Raw genomic sequence first — 15,251 nt, 5'->3', positions numbered from 1 at the left:
ACAAAATGTGCACAGGAAAACACAGGAAAAGACATTACTTTAAATCAAAGTTTTCATTATTGTCCCTGCTCTCAAGTTTTTAGCTAACGATTCATAAGATACTAACTAGCATGCCTACTAAGAGATAAGTAGACATTATTCATAACAGAGACTTAGAAAGGTTAAATAAGTTGCCTGTGTTTTTTCAATTAATGACTGGTAGCACTGGAATTCAAACCCATGTCTGTGTTATTTTAAAGCTTCTGTGCTTTTTAATGACTCCATGCCCACCCAGATTGAAATCTCAGCAGGGAAGTACACCTCAGTTTTGACTTGAGAAAATGTTCTGAACACCTCCTTGGCTTCCTATACAACACCTAACTCTATAAACTTAGTGTGTTAGCTTGGCTTCCATCAGAAGCCAATTCTGAGACCAGAACGTGGCTACAAGTTATTTTTTTAAGAGATGATCCCAAGAAACACTAGTCGGAGAGTGTGAAAGTGAGGCAGCAAGAGAAAGGAATTCAACAAATGGTGGGTTAATAAGCAAATTACCACTGGGGACAATCAGAGCCCAGGGCCGCTAGGGAACTCTGGGAATAATGCAGAATATTACAGAGTAATCCCAAGGAGGAGAAGGGGGTAGGGTATGGACCTACCAAATCCAGTCAATCACTGACTGATGACTGATCTTGGGAGGTCATGGTTAGTTCCTCTGCACTTCCAAATAGATTTCTGTGGCCAGAAAAAGCCCTCCACAGTGAACGGCAGGTACTTGTATTGAGACATGACGTGATAGAAATGCTGTGTTGGCTTAGAGGAGACGTGTTAGTTTTCTATCATTGCCATACAAATCACTAGAAAACAACTGGCTGAAAATAACACAGTTCATTATTTCATAGTTTCTGTAGGTCAGATGTATAGATTGACTCAACTTGTTCCTCCACTATGTGTTTCCATGTTGCTGAGATCAAGGTGTTGGCCAACTAGGCTCTTCTTGGGAGGCTGCAGACACAGCCATTTCTAGCCTCACTTAGATTGTTGACAGAATCCAGTTCCTTGTGAATGTAGGGTGGGGTCTCTATTTCCTCTCTGGGGACAAGCTTCATTCTCAGTTTCTGGGTACCACCTGCACACGCTGACTCATTCATGCTTCCTTTCACCTCCCAGACTAGCAATGGCTGATCCAATGCCTAACTTCAACTTTCTCTAACTTCTTCTTCCACTCCAGTCGTCCTTAGTTATACAAATTCTGCTGGATTCATGTGCTTTCTTGATTCTAACCAGATAATCCAGGGTAATCTCCCTAGTTTAAGGTCAGTCATTAGTCACTTTAATTCACAAAGCCCTTCCCAGTAGCACCTAGATGAGTATTTGATTAGATAACCAGGAGACAGAAATCTGTGGAGAGGAGAGGCAGGCTTATTCTGCCTACTACAGCAGGGACTTCATCCTACAGAGACAGGAGTAGGATCCAGGAACCAGGTGAACAGTTAGCCTAAATTGGCACTGGGATGCTAAAGCCAATTCTCTGATGATGTGATTTCTACTTAATGGTTATTATAGTGACTAATCCATGAATCCAGAGATAGTCCAAACCTTTAAGTGGGAAATTAAACATACGAAGTGGAGCAGACATGCTTGGTATCCCAACCCATACCCCTTTGGCAGTCACCTTTCTGGCGAATAATCCAACTCTATTAGTTTTTGTGTCTTGCTTGTCGCATCACTCTGTGAACTGATATTCCAGACATGGATGCTTCATTTTGCAAGTCTTACTACTTGAATAATAGTTAAATATTGAACATTTGAATAATAAATGTAATTATTAATCAGTTACCATTAATTGGACACTTACTTTACCAGACACGGTACTAAGAACTTAAATATACCATGTCATTTGATCATAATAACATGGTCAGGAAGTAGCTATTACTATCTGCATTTTATAGATGAGAATAATGTGGCTTAAGGAGTTTTTATAAATTGGCTAAGATTTTAGAGCCCACAAAAGTGACAGAACTAAGACCCAATCCAGGTTTGACTAACTCAAAAATTTATGTTTTTGGTCACCACCCTATCCCTACTATAACTGACCAGTGGCTTTGCTGCTATATTAATACTCTGCTAACTCTACCAGTTCCGTGAGTTATTCTGGAAGATACAAGCAGAAAACATGTATGAAAGACTTGGAAGGGGCTGGCATTGTGGTATAACAGATTAAGCTACTGCATGAAATGCCAGAATCCCATAGGTGCACCAGTTCAAGTCTTGTCTGCTTTACTTCTGATTTAGCTCCCTGCCAATGACCTGGAAAAGCAGCAGAAGATGGCCCAAATCCTTGGGCCCCTATACCCATGCAGATCTAGGTGAAGCTCCTGGTTCCTGGCTCCTGGTTTGGCCTGGCCCAGCCATGACTATTGCAACCATTTGGGGAGTGAACCAGCAGATGGAAGATACTCTCTCCCTCTCTTCCCCATCCCCATATATATATATATATATATATATATATATATATATATATATTATCTCAGTTTCCCTCTCTTCTTTCTGTAACTCTGCCTTTCAAATAAATAATTCTTTAGAAAAAAAAGATATGGATGGAATTATTTAATATGCAGGCTTATTCTAATTTTTTATGTTTGCCATGATTCACTTTTATGTTCTTATGGTAACTGCAGGTGCCCAGATTTTTACCAAAAAGTCGGGATACCATTGGAAATCATAATGATGCCTTCGTCTGCTGCAGAATGTTATAAGCTATTGTATTTCCAGCCCCTGACTCAGCCTGACTTTTAGGAAATGATCAAAATATTTACTGAATGAATAAATGAGTGAAGTCGCTTGAGACATGTAAAAGATCTGTTATGTGTACCGCAGATTCTAGAATAGCTGGCATGTAAACAGAAAGCACACATGCTCTTCTTTTAAATTTCTCACAACATAAAAAAGGAAATGCATCTGAGAAAAGCTGCCAGATTCCCTACCACTTATACCAAGCTGAGTGTGGGTTTTGAAAAATTGAGTGAAAGAGTTGAAAAACCCTACCTACATCCCTCAGCATGTGAGAGTCCATGGGTGGTTCGGCTTCAGGAGAGCAGGGGCACATTTCTTTATTTTTTAATAAAAGATTTTATTGATTTATTTGAGAGGTAGAGTTACAGACAGTGAGAGGGAGAGACAGAGAGAAAGGTCTTCCATCTCCTGGTTCATTCCCCAGAAGGCCACAATGGCCAGAGCTGTGCCAATCTGAAGCCAGGAGCCAGCAGCTTCCTCCAGGTCTCCCATGTGGGTGCAGGGGCCCAAGGACTTGGGCCATCTTCTACCTCTTTCCCAGACCATAGCAGAGAACTGGATCGGAAGAGGAGCAGCCGGGACTTGAACCGGCACCCTTATGGGATGCAGGTGCCATGGGAGGAGGATTAACCTATTGCGCCACAGTGCTGACCCCTGCACCAGAAATATTGGACTCCATTATCACATATATAGCTAAAATAGTGTTATGTGCCAAGGCAATAGATTTTCTCAATAAGGAAGTACTCCTATTTATAGCATTTACAAACTCTCGTTAAAATATCTTAAAATTCTTAAGAGTAATTGAACCTTCCCAAGTAATTCTAATAGATCATAACTGTCATACTGAAACTGAACAATGCAAATACAAAATTAGGAAACCAAGGTCTTATAAGAGTACATACTGGGCCCAGTGAGCTCTGATCTGAAAACCCCACTTGTGCCAGCCACCCTAGCAAGGCCTGTGTGTGGGGATAAGTGGATCTTGGCCCAAGCAATGGCCCTCTGATACACAGGAGTCGGGGTGGTTTGTAGCCTCCCTTTCACCTTGTTTACCAGTATCATGGGTTACAAAGCACAGCAATATGGAAGGGGATGAAAAGATGCATCTCACAATGCGTCATGTGCACGCATTGTCCGGGAAGGGCACTCTGCTAGGAGATTTTGGGCTGACGTTCAAATCAGAGTTTCCTTGCTCTCTGGGTGTTGATTTACTTGGCCTTTGATGTTGAGAGGTTTCTTGGGCTTGTAGAACAATGTTGATTTTGGAGAGAAAAGAGTTCAAAAATTCATAAGGCATTCCCTGGGGAATGTTACAGGAATACAGAGGACAATTTCACTAAGCCTGCGAGGCCTCATCTGTGCTTCTCATAGAAAGGAAGAGAGGAAGAGATGAACAATAATTTTTCAGGGAGCTTAGCTTTGTCATCTTATCTTACAAAAAGATGCCTCCAGTCAGTGTGACTAAAGCTAATCAGCATGGGAGAGTCCTTATCTATGGTCCTAACACGGGGAAGATTTCCCTTCATTAAGAAAGCCTTGTCTGCTTTGGGAAATGAAGCTGCTTTCTCCAGTGGTTGCATGCATAATCCCTACTACAGATAAAAATAAGATGGTTGTGGAGTAACCAGAAATGAGTCACTTACCCTCCCTGACATACTCAAAAAGTGGAGTCAAAAGCACATTCTTCTGGCATTTCTTTGTCCAATAGACTACAGTCTCCACTTTGCTGGGAAGTAGTATGGAAAGAAGAAGAACCTGGCCATTGCAGTCACACTGATCTGCAAAACACACCATTCTGAGAATCACCACAAACTGGCTGTGCAACCTTGAGAAAGGCATTATGCCTCTCTGAACTTTAGGTTCTTTATCTGTACAATAGTATAGCATCTGATATGATGCTATGTAAGTGCTAAATAAGAGTTCTTTTACATCATTTGCTGGTTAAAACATGAAACCGCACCCGGCATATATAGTCACTCAATAAATAGAAGCATATAGAGATATGATTGTACATTCTAATTTTATTTTGTTTATTTGAGAGACAGAGATAGCAACAGAGACAGACAGAGACAGAGGGAAACAGCTCCTGGGGCCGGTGCTGTGGCGTAGCAGGTAAAACCACCGCCTGTAGTGCCAGCATCCCATATGGGCGCCGGTTCCAGTCCCGCTGCTCCACTTCCGATACAGCTCTCTGCTATGGGAACACAGTAGAAGATGGCCCAAGTTCTTGGGCCCCTGCACCCATGTGGAAGACCTGGAAGAAGCTCCTGGCTCCTGGCTTCAGATCGGCTCAGCTCCAGCCATTGTGGCCATTTGGAGAGTGAATTAGTGCATGGAAGATCTGTCTCTCTTTGCCTCTGCCTTTCAAAAAATAAATAAATCTTTAAAAAATAAAATATAAAAACAGCTTCCATCTCTTGGTTCACTCCCTAAAGGGCTACAATGCTGCTCCCTCACCCTGCCTCCCTGCAGGGTCCAAAGCTGAGAGAGAGAAATTCAATCCAAGTCTCCTGTGTGGGTGGCAGGAGCCCTGTCACTTGAGCCATCACCACCCACTTCCAGGGTCTGCATTAGCAAGAATCTACAGCCAGGAATAGAGCTGAGTATCCCACCCAGAGACAACTGAGTGGGACACGGGCATCTTAACCAGTAGGCCAAATGCCTGCCCATAAATGTTAATTTTAGACTTAACCATTGATGATGATCAGCCAAAACTGGTTATGCCAGAAGCCGCTGAAAATGTACCAGATCTTTAGAATCCTAAGAAGATTTCTCAATTCTAAAATGAGCTTACAAATCTGGGACAGCAGGCTCTTTTCAGGCTAGAGATGTGAAGACATTTTCTGAGAAAGGATCCTGGGTTGAGTGAAGTAAAACAAACAGTAAATGCTGCTGACATTAAGGCAATAAGGCCCCCTAGAGGCTCTGGGGAAGATGAATTGAATTCTGTAGCATGAAGAAAAGATTTTCCCATGAAATGGTACCAAGAGCTTCCAGAATCCCCAGTTGTTTAAACAGTACCACAGCAATAGTTTATGAAATGTGTTTCATTGAGGAGTATTTCTCAGAGATGCTCAGTGAGAAAAGAGGTAATGGCAAATAAGTTTGCAAACACTGTATCATGCAGCTCCCTTCTTGAAGAGTCTTAACACCCCAGAGTGCTGGAGGCTCCGAGAAGTCCTTCAGAGGAGACAGGTGTTCACATCTACCGAACTCAACATTTTCCCAATGTGTTTGACTGGGGATCATTTTCTCCCATGGTACCATTCTGTTATGTGCTTCCAACAGTAGGAAAAATACAGACACACCAGGTTACTCATTATTTTAAGGACAAATCACTTGAGGACAACACTGTGGCATAGTAGGTTAAGCCTCCATCTGCAGCACCAGCATCCATTATGGGGGTCGGTTCAAGTCCCGGCTGCTCCACTTCCAATCTAACTCCCTGCTAATGGCCTGAGAAAGCAATGGAAAATGGCCCAAGTTCTTGGGCCCCTACACCCACATGGGAGACCTGGAGGGAGCTCCTGGCTCTAGCTTCGGATCAGCCCAGCTCCAGCCATTGAGGCCACCTGGGGAGTGAACCAGCAGATGGAAGATCCGTGTGTGTGTGTGTGTGTGCGTGCATGTGTCTCCCTCTCTCGGTCTGAAACTCTGCCTCTCAAGTAAATAAATAAATCTTAAAAAATTGAGAGAAATCTAAGTGCAAAGAACAGCCTTTGCTTTTCTCCATAAACTATGTATATATAATTAAAGCTAACAGAGCGCTAGAGAAAATATCTCACTATTAGCTAAGAGATGTTCTCAACAATGCATACTTTCTGTGTGCTACGTATAGAATTCAAATTGTAGTCTCAGCAAAATTATAAATTATAAAATGTGTTTATCCGACACTTGTATATACAAGTGTTTCTATAAGTGTTGAATTTTATCCAAATAAAATACTCCAATTGATAAAAAGCATAAAAAATTTTGTGCAACAACAGGATTCTCTCAACTTCTTACCTACATAAACAGAAACATAAGACATTTTCCTATCATCTTTTCCCATCTGTCTTACAACCTTTGGTGCTAGCTTAGACATTCATTTTCCCTTTTGCACGTAGCCATGTAAAAGTTCAAAGTAAGAAAAACTTGTTTTGAGATTCGTTTTGCTGAGTGATAGGTCCCTAAAAGAAATTTGGCTTCGCTTTTGCAAAGTTCAGCATGACATGGTGTGAATTGTTCACAGCTCATCATTTTTAGATCTGTTATTATTTGTGTAGATCCTATCAGAATATGAATAAAACTTTCTGGTCTTAGAACAAACTGATTCCAAATTAGCTTCTCTCAAAAACATTGTAAATGTAAAAATTTCAAGGTAAATAGGACCAATTCCCAGTCTGAAAGTGCTGACAAAGCAAAATATATATGTATACGTGTATGTATATGTATTTGTATGTGTGTGTATGTATGTGTGTATGTGTGTATGTATGTGTGTATGTGTGTGTATATATATGTGTGTGTATGTATGTGTGTATGTGTGTGTGTGCTTATGTATTAAATGAAAATTTGGAGCTGGATGGAAGAAGAGGCATACAGGCCATCTGAGGACAAATTCTTTCAAAGGGAGGGTGTTTTTAAAAGTGTGACAACAGGCTGTTGCTGTGGCTCACTAGGCTAATCCTCCGCCTGTGGCACTGGCACACCGGGTTCTAGTCCCGGTCGGGGCGTCGGATTCTGTCCCGGTTTCTCCTCTTCCAGGCCAGCTCTCTGCTGTGGCCAGGGAGTGCAGTGGAGGATGGCCCAAGTGCTTGGGCTCTGCACCCCATGGGAGACCAGGAGAAGCACCTGGCTCCTGGCTTCAGATCAGCGAGGTACTCCGGCCGCAACAGCCATTTGGAGGGTGAACCAACAGCAAAGGAAGATCTTTCTCTCTGTCTCTCTCTCTCACTGTCCACTCTGCCTGTCAAAAAAAAAAAAAAAAAAGTGTGACAACACACTCTTTTGGTGAGACTAGGGGGAAACATTCAGTTTCATATGGTGCTGGTATGAATGTAAAATAATGCCACCAGTATAGAGAGGAATTTAGTAATATCTAGCTAAAGTACACATGCATTTATTCTTTGACTTAGCAATCTTAGGAGTCTGTGCTGAAGATACACTCCAGCAATAGAAAATACATACACAAGGTTATTCATTATGGTATAATTTATAATAGAAAAAAAAGTTAGGAACAATTTAGATGGACAAAATAGGAGATTGGCTGAACAAACTATGATCTATCCATGCAAGGAAGTGTTATTCAGTTAGCTGCTACTTTTTTAAAAAATCACAGGGCTGTGGCCGGCACTGTGGTGCAATAGGTTGGCCCTCCACCTGCAGTGCTGACATCCCATATGGGAGCCAGTTCAAGTCCCTGCTGCTCCTCTTCTGATCCAGCTCTCTGCTATGGCCTGGGAAAGCAGTGGAAGATGGCCCAAGTGCTTGGACCTCTGCATCTGCGTGGGAGAGCTGGAAGAAGCTCCTGGCTCCTGGCTCCTGGCTCCTGGCTCCTGGCTCCTGGCTTCGGATCAACACAGCTCCAGCCCTTGTGGCCATTCGGAGAGTGAACCAATGGAGGGGAGACCTTTGTCTCTCCCTCTCTCTGTCTGCAACTCTACCTCTCAAATAAATAAATAAAATGTTTTTTAAAAACCATGGGGCCAAAGAATATATAATATGCTAACTTTTGTATAAAAAGAAAGAAAATAAGATAATTCAAAAACTAATGAAAGTGGTTACCTCTTGGTGTTGGTGGAAATAGGCTAGAAGAGAATGAGATTTATTTGGGTTGTCTATATGAAGTTTTGACTTTTGACTCATGTTCATGTTTACATAATCAAAAACAGAAATAAATTAATAATAATAGCCAAAGAAAAGGAAGAAAACAGCCCCAAGAGTTGAAAGCAAACAGAAATAGTTGAATCTAAAAATGTATTAAAATGAAAACATAATCTCAGAGAAGAAAAAAAATCATACAGCAGTGAAATACGGTACTCTAGCTGAAAACTACTTTGTGGCACATTCTAAAGACAAAAGTAATTGCAAAAATATGTTGAACTTCAGCTTGAAGGACTTCATTGATTGTAAGAATGATGTACTGGCCGGCGCCGTGGCTCAACAGGCTAATCCTCCGCCTTGCGGCGCCGGCACACCGGGTTCTAGTCCCGGTCGGGGCACCGATCCTGTCCCGGTTGCCCCTCTTCCAGGCCAGCTCTCTGCTGTGGCTAGGGAGTGCAGTGGAGGATGGCCCAAGTCCTTGGGTCCTGCACCCCATGGGAGACCAGGAGAGGCACCTGGCTCCTGCCATCGGAACAGCGCGGTGCGCCGGCCGCAGCGCGCTACCGCGGCGGCCATTGGAGGGTGAACCAACGGCAAAAGGAGGACCTTTCTCTCTGTCTCTCTCTCTCACTGTCTACTCTGCCTGTCAAAAAAAAAAAAAAAAAAAAAAAAAAAGAATGATGTACTAACCTTAAAAATAATCTTTGCATATTATGGGATTAAAGAAATGAATAAGTACATTGATGTTTTTGAAAACTAAGATTATCAGTGTGGAATAGAGAAACATAAATTTGGACTCGGCAAATGAAAAAAGATACCTCAGTGAGGTAGCCATATAATCTTATCTGAAAAAATATATGTTCTTCCCCTGACCATTGAAAGGTTATAGATTCAATGATGTGCTAACAGGATGAAGCACACCTACTTCCCAAAGCAAGATTTCTTTTTTAAAAAAATTTATTTATTTATTTATTTGAGAGGTAGAGTTACAGACAAGGAGAGGGAGAGGGAGAGGGAGAGGGAGAGGGAGAGGGAGAGGGAGAGGGAGAGGGAGAGGGAGAGGGAGAGAGAGAGGGAGAGGGAGAGGGAGAGGGAGAGGGAGAGGGAGAGGGAGGTCTCTCATCCACCGGTTCATTCCCCAATTGGCCACAACAGCCGGAGCTGCACCAACCTGAAGCCAGGAGCCAGGAGCTTCCTCTGGGTCTCCCACATGGGTGCAGGGGTCCAAGGACTTGGGTCACCTACTGCTTTCCCAGGCCATAGCAAAGAGCTGGATCGGAAGAGGATCAGCTGGGACCAGAACCGGCACCCATTATGGTATGCCAGCGCTGCAGGAAGAGGCTTAACTTAGTACACCATGGCACCAGCCCCCAGAACGCGATTTCTGAAATCCATTCTCCAGTAAAAGGAACAAGGTCTTCCTGGAGAAAGGGCTGACTCCAGGTCTGGGCCAGGTAAAGTACATGGGGATCCTGGGACTTCTCCCTGTGCTAGAAGTAAGAAAGTGTTCAAAATTAGAAGGACTTGTGAGCCAACTTGAGGTATCCTCACTGCCCATATTTAGAACAATTTGAGCATCCAAAGCAATTGTGAACATAATGGGTTATAACATTTTGAACAAAAAAGAATCCATAAGCCCACAGAAGGGGAAGAAAGAGGGAACTCTTGTTTGCCGGATATAAAATTGTAAATATAGAAGATATGACAAAACTGGAGAAAAATTACCTTGTAAAACACCATTATAATAATCAATTCAGGCAAATTTTAATACTGGATATCTTGGGGGACTTCAAACAGTTAATGGAAAATAGAATTAAAATATAAGTGTATTTTGGTGCAAAAGAATTTAAATACATGTATTTTTTTCATACTACACATTTTCTGTAAACTTTTGAAGACATTCATATCATTCTTGATACAGATGGTTGAGGAACAGATATTCAGATCCTCTGAATATCACCCTATAGACAATTTAATAATTACAAATAGAAAGGGAGCCTTACAATAGAGAAATATGGCAGAGAATGGTTTAGTCTAATGATTAAACTTAACATCACTAATAATGGATCACACTGAGTCATATGTCTTGTAATCCAACACACTGGGACGGCACAACATCATCAACATTGTATTATTTTTTATTCAACAGACCACCCAGAATCAAGGGCAGCTTTGTCAGTTACTTACCAGAACGCTTGATTTTAATCATTTGGAGGATCTTAGATGGCTTACTTTCATGTGAGCTCAGTAATTTACTTAAGAAAACTATGTTTCTATTTTACTCAAAATTCTGGTTATTTTAACATGGAGCGTCTTGCAGGGTTTCTAGCTTGTTGTGTTGCCAGAAATGTGAAACTGCATGATTTCTACTGTGAATTTCTAACTCTTTGCTCATTGTGTTTGGCAGTTAGATTCAGACAGCCTTTTTGCCTTCTAGCATGGTACTATGTGTCCAGGGCTATAAAAATGTTTATAGCCTTTTACTCAATAATGCGACTCTTGAGGATTTATTCTAAGGAAATAAGGTAATATTAACAAAACACTATGAGCACAAAACATAACAATTTGCCTTAGGCAACCAAAGACTGGAAACAACCTAAATGCCCACTGAGGAAATCATTTAATATGCAGCCTCTAAAACATTCATTATGAAGGCCATGGGAACATGGAAGATTGTTATGATGTGGGAGTTTAAAAGATAAACACAACAAAATTTACATACAATCCAAATGCAACTCCTAAAAAAAATGGGCGTATAAGGCTAATAACCAAAAAATGTCATGCTGATTGGTAGAATTATGGTTAACTTTTGTTATTTTAATTTTTTCCTTAAACATTTTCATATATTGTTTCAATTTTTCAAAAGATTTACTTATTTATTTATTTGAAAGGAAGAGTTACAGAGAGGGAGAGGCGGAGGCAAAAAGAAATCTTCCATCTGTTGGTTCACCACCTAGATTGCAGCAATGGCCAGGGCTGGGCCAGACCGAAGCCGGGAGCCAGGAGCTTCATCTGTGTCACCCATGTGTGTGCAGGGGCCAAAGCACTTGGGCCATCCTCTGCTGCTTTCCCAGGTACAATAGCAGGGAGCTGGATTGGAAGTGGAGCAGCCGAGACTTGAACCTGAACCCACATGGGAGGCAGGCATCATAGGTGGCAGCTTAACTAACCTGCTATGCCACAGCACCGACCCTTATTGTTTTAATTTTAAAGTACAAAAGAATTTGCTACTCATCCTTGACACTTCAAGGGAAAAGAAATGTGTTCAATTATCATGTTCTTACTGTAGTTTTGACAGTTTCCTGGTATGCAAAAGAGGGAGTACTGCTTCCAATCTCATCAACATAATACTGAAGAAACTAGCCCAGGGATTGGTATGTGGAAGATAGTTCATCAATGGCTATGGATTTTCTTTATATAATATCCAAGCATGGGGGGACAGTGCACCCTTGCAGGTCCTGTGTGGGGTGGCAGCAACAATCTCTGACATGGAAGATCTCGGGAAGGATTGTGGTTCCTAAGCAGACGGTGAGGCAAAAACTCCAGAGCAGATACTTAACTAAGAGATAGCTGCTTGCTAACTCCTTCCACACAAGTTTCCCTTGCCGTGGTACTTTGCTTGTCCTCACTTGAATGGTGACAGAGCAAAGGAAACCAGGTTTGCCCTTAGTCATTCATCCTGCTGTTTAGTCTGCCTTCAGTCTTTCTTGTCAGCTGAAGCCAGAATGTAGACCTGAGCTTAAGTCCCTGTTTGGTTACTTACAGTGTGACCCTGGGCAAGACACTTACGTTCTCTGAACCGCATTTCTTCATTTGTAGAATGTGATGGCTAATCCATAACTCTTTGCATCACAGGTGTTTCATATGCTTTATAACCTACACATACGCAAGATGCTATTATCATAGCATTGGTAAAGTTATTCCAAGATATGATAACAGAACTGTTTGGACTAACGTCACTGGCGTATTCTAGATTTAGAAAGTACGTAATTATCATATACGTACGTAATTACAAGGTTTTATGCTATGAAACAACTTCCACTCTCATCTCCATCCTCTACAAACCAGCCTTCTATGTTATGGTTATATGTTCATGTTCCTGTAACCACTACCTCTAGCCACAAGGCTCTGTTGTTCTACTCCTTTATAGTTATACCTCATCCTTTTCTCACTCACCATCCCAAGTCACCACAGCCACTAATCTGCTTTTCTTCCCTATAATTATGTTATTTTTAAAATGCCATATAAATGGAAGTATACAATCTACATCATTTTGAGATTGATCTTTTTCTAATGCAACAGCAATTCTTTGAGATTTTATTGCATGCTATTGCAATAGCTCACTTATCTCTACTGCTGAGTATCATTCCATTGTATACATACACCACAGTTTGCCTAACCATTCTAACATTTCAATTGTTTCCTGCTTTTTTTAATGAATAAACCTTCTATAAACATTCAAGTGCAGGTTTTGTATAAGTAGATTTATAATTTCACATCTCTGGGACAAAAGCTCAGAAGTACAGCTGCTGGGTCATTTGGTGAGCACATGTTTAGTTTAAGAGAGAATGAAAGACAGAGAGAAGGAGGGATCTTCCATCTGCTGATTCACTCCCCAGATGGCCCCAATAGACGAAACTGAGTTGATCTGAAGCCAGAGGTCAGGAGTTTCTTCCAGGTCTCTCACGTGGATGCAGCGGCCCAAGGACTTGGGCCATCTTCTATTGCTTTCCCAGGCCATAGCAGAGAGCTGGATCAAAAGTGGAGCAGGCAGGACTCAAATAGGCACCCATATGGGATGCTGGCACTGCAGGCAGCAGCTTAACCGATGGTGTCACATCACGGGCTCCCTGTGTTTTTAACTTTAGTGGTTATATTTTTAGTTACAGAATATTCACATTTTTAATAGTTTAGCCGTTTCTCTGCTGAGGTTCCATAATTGTTCAGTATAAAGATATTTTCTTCTATATTATAGAGCATTGTTATAATTGATATCCCAAAGTCTTTGCAGATTCCAATACCTGGGTTGTTGTGTTTTTTTTTTTTTTTTTTGGGGGGGGGAGCTTATCTTTATTGTGTTGCCTTAAAAAAAGTATAGGTCATGGGCTGGTGCCATGGCTCACTTGGTTAATCCTCCACCTTGAGGAGCTGGCATCTCATATGGGCGCTGAGTTCTAATCCCAGTTGCTCCTCTTCCAGTCCAGCTCTCTGCTGTGGTCTGGGAGGGCAGTGGAGGATGGCCCAAATCCTTGGGCCCCTGCGCCCGCATGGGAGACCAGGAGAAAGCTCCTGGCTCCTGGCTTCGGATCAGCGCAGCGCCAGCCGTAGCGGCCGTTTTAGGGGTGAACCAACGGAAGGAAGACCTTTTTCTCTGTCTCTCTCACTGTCTGTAACTCTACCTGTCAAATAAATAAAAAAGAGGTATAGGTCATATTTTCTTTTTTTCTTCATGTGAATAATATTTGATTACATATTGTACATTCTTAATTATTCCAAATATCTCAAGACTCTGGATTTTTTAAAGATTATTAAATTATTTTCTACCACACAGATAATTTGACTAGACTCAAACTCTAAATTTTAACTTCTTTATGATGGTCAGCAGCACAAATCTTTGTTCAGTTCTTTGAGCTTTATCTGTGGCTCTTGGCATCTTCCTTGTGCACATGAAGTTTATGGATCAGCTAGATATTGGAGCACATTGTACTCAACATTTGTGGTTCCTTTTCTCTGGATTTTTTCTTTCCTGGGTTTCTTCTTTTGCTTTTCTTTTTTTTAAAGATCTCTTTATTTTTATTTGAAAGTCAGTTACACAGAGAGAGGAGAGTCAGAGAGAGAGAGAGAGAGAGAGAGAGAGAGAGAGGTCTTCCATCCAATGGCTCACTCCTCAATTGTCCACAACAGCCAGAACTGCACCCATCCAAAGCCAGGAGCCAGGAGCTTCTTCTGGGTCTCCCACGTGGGTGCAGGGGCCCAAGGACTTGGGCCATCTTCTACTGCTATTCCAGGCCATAGCAGAGAGCAGGAGCGGGATCAGAAGTGGAGCAGCCGGGTCTTGAACCGGCGGCCATGTGGGATGCTGGCACTTCAGGCCAGGGCTTTAACCCACTGCACCACAGTGCCAGTTCTCTTCTTTTGCTTTTCAATAGCTGTGGCTACCCCAAATTCTGTCCTGTGGTTGTATAGATCAGTAATATTTTGAATTTTGTCACTTTTTCCTTCTCTTGTGCAAAAATATGTTTGAGAATTGTTGTACATTGGTGACATTCCCTTCTTGTAAGGGTAGGCCTCTACACAATGGCCCACCAAATGCCATTTGCTTTTGGCTGTCCTCCAGAGTCCAGAGTTTATGATTATGCTCCATTATGATTAGAGTTGGTCTAATAGGGATCCTAAATAAATAGCGTTTTAGCAGCACTCTTCCTTTGCAAGGGCTTATTGCTGTGTCCTTCCTGTTTTTCTCAGCTATTACTTATTTCCTCAGGCAGACAACCTCCTGCTTTAAGATTCAGTGTCCATTATCCATATCACTCATGTTGTTAAATACAGTGCTCCCCCCTGTACATTGTAGTTTATTAGAGATCAGTAGCTCAGTAAAGTGAAATGTTGCTGGGCTTTGGAGCCAGAGAGTCAAGGTTGGAATATCCCCAAATCTCACTCTAGGCTGGGAAGAC

This window comes from Lepus europaeus, chromosome 5 (assembly GCF_033115175.1).
Source record: "Lepus europaeus isolate LE1 chromosome 5, mLepTim1.pri, whole genome shotgun sequence".
Taxonomy (NCBI): domain Eukaryota; kingdom Metazoa; phylum Chordata; class Mammalia; order Lagomorpha; family Leporidae; genus Lepus; species Lepus europaeus.
This window is presented reverse-complemented; position numbering follows the sequence as displayed.